We start from the raw sequence: 7,061 nt of genomic DNA, 5'->3' as shown, positions 1-7,061 counted from the left end.
TGATTTATATGTGTGTATGAGTACATGATTACATGTATATGTGATATGTGATATTGAACTATATAAAATTATAATATATGAGAATACATGCCTATGTGACAAGCTATGTGAAACTGAATTAAGTAAATACCTGAGAATATGACATGAGATAGATAATATGAGTTATGTGATCATATTAGAAAATATGTTCAGTGATATGTGAAAGTGGATTACATGTTTATGTGAATATGTGATACGTGACAGAAAAGAAGAGATATGTGTTTATAAGAGAAATGATATGATATAAATTATGTGATTATATATATGTATTAATACATCTTGCTTGCATTACATGTTAGTGTGATTGTGAATAAATATGAAGGAAAAAATGATGATATAAGAATCTATTATAAGATATATGATATGAAATACATGGTTACACATACATGTGGTGTTTGACAGAAGAGAAATAACAAGTGATATGAAATGTTATAAATGATAATGCCCATGTTATGTGTTATGAGAACTAGGGGTATAGTTGGCATGCCAAGAGTCGAGGGTATACCTATGTTCTACGGAACATATGGACAGAATTACCTATGTCTTTCGAGACATATGGACAAATATACCTATGTTCTAAGGAACATATGGACAGTTTACCTAGGTTCTTCGGAACCTATGGACAGATGCCGAGGATCTTTATGACCTCTGGATAGTTACCGAGGATCTTTATGGCCTCTGGATAGGTCCTTCGGGACATTGATTGAGCTGTAGTGACAGCATATGTGTGCACAACCCCAATGTACTCACATACCTTAAGTTCTCACTAGTGTACATGGGCTAATAAAGAGATTAAACAAACATACTGAATGTGATATGTATACGCTGGGTTTATAAATGGTTATCAAAAGTAAGTGGTTTGAAATGTGTTACATGAATCATATGATGTTATATGTGTTTCTTAATGATAATGATAGAGATTATAATAATGGTATATGTTTATGTATGTTTTATGTTATATGAAATATTATATGTTTTATATGTCTCACTAAGTCATCGACTTAGCGTGTGATTGTTTCACACGTAGGTTTGGAAAGCGAAAAGAGAAGTAAAGAGGAACAAGACAGGTCAGTTCTCCTTACCGAATGTCAGATCAGAAGAGAGGTGAATAATATGTATTTTTGTATATAAAGTTTTAGTTGGCATGTAATCAAAAGAATATATTGTATAAGCTCTGAATAGTTTTGTAAATGTTTTGAATAAGTTAAATGTTATAAAAGTTTTAAAATTACTCACTATTTTATACGAATAAATGTTTGAAAAGTCAATGTGACACTTCGGACTCGTATCCGGGTTGGATACGGGTTGGGGGTATTACACCTACCACCCAACAAGCCTCCACTAAATAGCCCTAGACTCACTACAGCTCAGACCAAAAACTACACAATTTCACACTAAAAATACCTCAGACATTCCTCGATGAAGACACCACTCTACCACTCTTGTACCCCTCGACGCATTTCGAGTGACAGAAGCTCCTAGAGAACCCCAGTTTCAGGACTACCAACCATAATACCAAGTTTCTTATCTAAATACACTGCCTCCTACGCTTCCATAAAAACTTCAGCCCACCTTTTCTTTAATACAGAATCTGAAATAGAAGTACCTGATAATACATAATCTGAAATAGAAGTACCTGATAATTCAGAGAACAATAGATCTGACTTCTTCAAATTTAATTTTTTTTAGCGCTCGATCTCTTATTCTTCTTCTCTCAGCTTTAGATAAGACTTTGCCCTGAATATCTAACATAGATCCAAATTTCTTCAACTTCATATTAAAATTAAAGGATCGTTGCGACAGGACCGATATGTCCTCAAAGTCACGCCCATCATGCTCAAAATTTGAATCCATCTTATTAAAAGAATTTCCTTTTGCACGTGCACTAGGAATACTTGAACCCACTTTAAATTCAACACCCTTCCCCCCTGGACTAACATTATTAAACTCTATAGAATCAACCTTAGTGCCTATCCCACGTGAAAACCCACAATCTAGTGATCCATCACCAGCCCCTACAACCATCCCACTAACCTTCTTCCTAGAAGCATCTACTAAAAAAGAGTTGGCAATATTAAAATCAACAGCCTTATGCACTACACCATCAACCTCCACTTTCTGAAGCCCCACGTGATTGGAGAAATTTGGAGTTTGAAAACCATCGTGCTCTCTACCATCTTCGATACCACATCCTCCCATGATCGGATTCCCGACAAGATACTTGAAACAATCTCCAAGATCCTTGAAACAATCTCCAAGACTTTCTTTATTGCACGCTTCAGCAAAAACGCCACCACTGGAAATGGGATTCCCATTCTTGCCGTCTGAATTTCCCCACGCAGCAGATTTCACTGAAGGGTCAACGGAACGATTATCTGACAGAACACCCTCGTTAGCAGTCCTAAACTCTACTCCAACCTTCTCAACCTCAAGCTCTTTATTCTTAAGAACGACAGGTTTGGACGAGGAAACAAACGAATTATCTGACATACCTACTTCAAGAACTCTAACAACAACCTTATTATTCTCCAACACTACGTCAACAACTTCATCGATCCGAGCTGCTATCGAAGTATAAATCAGCAAATTCACTTTTTCACAATCTAATAGATGGTTAACATTTTCTCCAAAAGCCTCAAATCTACCCCACAAGCCTACTAATATTTTGAACGTAATTGCATTCCAACACTGCAAAGGTAACCCAACTATCTCAATCCAGACAGACCTTTTCTTTTGACAAAACGATTCTGACCAAAGCATAACATCCATGAAGATCTCCTTCAAGTAAGACCATTGAAGATCTTCTAGCATGGAAAACAAGTCTTCATTCTCAATGGAAAGTAGAAAAGAAGAACCACCTAATCTTTGAACTTTAATTTCACCTAAGCCCCAGTTATATAATCTATCGACGATACTCCCAATGCTGCAAACACCATCCATAACTCCCACCAGACATTTCCTCAACTTTCTAACTTTAACCTCATCAACATGACCTAACACTTCCTTTCTGGTCGCTCCCACTTGCCCAGCCTCTGAACTTTGAGAATTAACAAGGAAAGGTGAACTCCCCATTTTAGATTTCCATGCCTTCATAATTTGCACACCTTTATCCTTTGGGACCTACAACATAAACTTTGCTAAACTCACTGAAATGCGACTGCTGAACACCACAAGACCATTCAATCGATCCCTGACTCTTTCAGCTTCGGACATATTACAAACTTTTACGAATCCAAACCTTGTGCCTGTTCGACTCATCTTCTTAGGAATAAACACACTCAAAACCTCTCCATAACGGCCCACTATTTGCCATAGGCCTTTCCAATGAAGATAGTTTGGAAGATGATCCACAAACAAAGAAACTATATCCGAATGAGCATTCATTCTCTTCTGATGACCTGAGCAACAACTACTCTTTACCTAATATGTTGCTTTTCCTTTGAGAAAAACAAATATCTATGCATATAAACTAACATCTCTACATTTAGTTTTAAACGAAGCTGTTCAGTTGCAATGCAGCCATCACTTCCATTTTTCTTTTATCACAATTTATTTGGTTAAAGTTGTATTTATAATTCGATGAGGGAAAAAGTTATAAGTACAAACAATAACTAATTCAATCAGCCATATAAAGAGGGTTATGGTCTCCAATAAATAGATATCTCGTACTACTCGTATCCCGTCACAGAGTTAATACCAAAGAGAATTCTATTTCTTAGAAGATCACAACCGGAAAGAGATCTTCAAGATCTCAACCTTCTAGGTAATCTTCAATAATGGATTCAGGTACGCTTCTACAAATCTAATATTTATTGTATTCTTGATGGTTTGACATGATTAGATATTTGTTAAGTTTTTCATATTTATTTATGGTTTGGTTCTAACAAGTGGTATCAGAATCTCATCATATTAAATCATTGAAAATAAATTAATTGACTTTAGGTTTTTTAATGGGTTAAAACTTCGAATCCCATCATGCGATAATCTTATTATTATAAGATAGTGTCTGTTTATAATTTTTTTGTCATTGATAATACACTTAACCTAAAAATATAACTACTCGAACCTGAAACCTCTAAGGAAAACAACACTCCTCCTACCACTAAAATAGCTCAATATGTTCAACAATATGAAAATCAAATTCCAATATTTGTAAACATCTGCCCTATCGTTAGAACGGACTTACGTCATAGGGAACGACGGATAAGGAAGCGAAAATATATGGAAGAAAAGATGCTTTTATTCCATTGGAATTCATACTAATATTGGTTATCCTCTATAAAACCCTACATGAAACTTCTACAAGTAACAAATATGTTTCTCCTATTTCTATATTTAAGCAACGGCAATGGGGACAACGCTAGTCATTATTTGTTTCATGATCTTGAAGAATCCCCAATTCCAAACGATAATAAAACTAAGAGCAACGAAAACAACACCCAGTTAAAAGAGTTGGTCGCTTAAAAAGGTGCAAAATCTTCAAGATCGAGTGTTCAGAGCACATGTTTTAGAATCAGAAGCTACAAAACTTAGGAAAGTTACATCATACTTCAGTTTCTCTACCCCATGTGATAATTCTACAAGCCTAGCAAACAGAAGCATCTCTATACATATCCATTAACACCTTGCGTTCCTTAGCCTACATCATCAGTCTCAGACTAAATATAACATAAATCACATGCATATGATTGCAGAGAAGCATTAAAATTTATCGGCTAATGAGCAAAGGTATGATTTCCATTAGAGGGCGCACAACCCATGCACGTCTATTCAAGCTGTTTATTTTTTTTCATGCTTAATAAGTTTATGCGTATGAAAAATTGATTAATATACGTATAAATACGTACATTATCTGCCAAAAAGGAAGAGAGGGAGATTTGCCAATGCATGAAATGCTAGTAAAGCTGCATCTTGCACTTTCTTTCGTTTTTTTTTTCTATATTTAGAGGTGTTTAAAAATTAATGAACAACGGTTTTGAAAACTCTTCGTTTCTGCCCTGCACGAACCCTATTTTTTCTCGTCCTATTTCTAAGCTAGCAAACGGAGAAATGGGAAAAAGTGGCTTCGAGTTCAACAACAGCCAGAAAGCAAGCAAATTGAAGATCAACCAAAACCCAACAAAGCTAGAAACAAAAAAAAAAGCATATATCCACATGCTACACTAAGTACACTCAAATCGGAAAACAAAAAAAATGAAGTTAACAACTAATACTACTCATCGATCTTATAAAAATAGTTATTGAAAACCTGATATGAAATTCGAAAAGAAAAACCAACATCCTCCATGTCATATGCATCCTCAGTTTCTATTCTCATTTAAATTCTATGCTGTCTAGTTCGGTGGATGTTAACATTTAAATACTAGTAGCTAGTGAAAAATACCAACGATAACGATGAATCTGACAAGTGACAGGTATCTCTTAAAAGGAAATGTCTCCTCCAATAGAGAGAGAAAGAGAAACATGGCGTAAATCAAGACCCTGGAGGTGGGAAGAACTGCGTACCAGCAATGAAAGCGTTAAGTGGAGTTTGGTAGACCGAAGGGTCCCGCATATTTGTGCCTGGATTGCTTGTAGTAGAAACTTGTGTTGTCGTGGCGGGCGCAGCTGCTGCTGCTGTTATGAGATTAAGTTGCTGAAATTTCACCGCCACTGCTGTAACGATTTTCAGGTCCTTGATCGTAGAGAATTCCTTTGAACACATGCCCGGCGATAATAACGGCCGTTTGATAAGCGAACTCCTCGTCTACGTCGTCCATTGCGCTTACTTTAACACAGTGAAACACTGCTTGTGAATTCATTTCGGGAGGGAATTGCCCCAGTTCCAACCCTAATTTTTTCATGGTGTAAAAACTTAAATAAAATGAAAAGAAACGAAAAGCAGAAAGAAAGAGAGGCTTGATTTGAATTATTTTCGAATATTATGGGAATTCTTAGTCAGTTTTTCAAGCAAATAGTGGCAGAAATAATGGAAAATGGAGGAAAAGATATCGATTCCTCACAGAAATTAAAGTTTGTCTTGCTTAAGTTAGCAACACAGGGTTCTTGAAAATCCACAATTTTAGACCTATATCCAACATTTCTTTAAAGAACCCATCAATCCCGCTTCGATTTTTCATCTGTTTTTGTTTAGATTGTCTTTGTTTGTATTGTAAACTACAAGCTTTACCTGATGTGGTGGGGGATAAACGAGTGCAGGAAAGAGAGGGAGCACCTTGATTCTCTCTCTGCCTTTTTGGGATCTCTCCTCGAAACTGTTGTTGCACTTGCTGCAAAGCTGCGAGCTGCTGTTGCCTCTCCCGCCTTTTAGCCGCGGGAACCCAAGTACTCTTAACGTGCGTTTGGCACTGAAACCCTCGGCTTTTGCAACAAGTCCTGCACCTCAAATGTGCACAGTCTTTCTTAGCTTGGTTCCCACAATCCTGGCAGTTAATCCCTCCTTGCCTCGTAACCGTGAACCCTGCCGATCTCGAGGAAGACTCATCTGATAAGTTAAACCCAGTGGTTCTTCGACTAGGACCCGCTCCAAACGAGTAGTTGCTCACGTTCTGCTGTTGTTGGTAATAATACTGAGGCCATATCTCAAACCCTTTGTTGTTTATGTTGTTGTTGCTGCTATTGTAGATCTCCTCGTTTCTATACAAATACAGACTCTCTTCTTTATCTTCTTCTTGTTTGTTTGTTGCAGCTGCTGCTGCTACTCCTTCTCGTCCACCTAGATAGAAGAACCCATCCATTTGTTACGCACGAAATCTGAAATCCTCCTTAATTTGGGCCAAAAATCCATAGCAGAAACACCCTATTTAGTGTCCGCCTCTCAACCCTACCCAGATCACTTGTGTGCTGAGCTGGTTTTTGGATTTTCCTTAAGGGTCTTTATGGGTTTCAATGGTGGAAACTTTTTCTGGTGGGTTTTTAAAGGCCGTTGTTAGTCTATGAGTGTTTGTTGGGGGTTTCGTTTTGACCTCATCTTTGTTGTTTCTGCTATGTCTGACCTCTGGAGTGGCTAGATCTTTTAAGTA

The 7,061-nt window shown here is 37.0% G+C and overlaps 1 pseudogene; it reads right to left on the bottom strand.

The window, feature by feature from the left end:
• Positions 1-5,512: 5,512 nt before the first annotated feature.
• LOC120113496 lies at positions 5,513-6,843 on the bottom strand (annotated as a pseudogene).
• Positions 6,844-7,061: the final 218 nt, after the last annotated feature.

The sequence above is a fragment of the Hibiscus syriacus genome, unplaced genomic scaffold, assembly GCF_006381635.1.
Source record: "Hibiscus syriacus cultivar Baekdansim isolate YM2019G1 unplaced genomic scaffold, ASM638163v2 tig00110209_pilon, whole genome shotgun sequence".
Lineage (NCBI taxonomy): Eukaryota > Viridiplantae > Streptophyta > Magnoliopsida > Malvales > Malvaceae > Hibiscus > Hibiscus syriacus.
The sequence above is the reverse complement of the archived record's forward strand: the minus strand, read 5'-3'. Positions and strand labels throughout refer to the sequence as shown.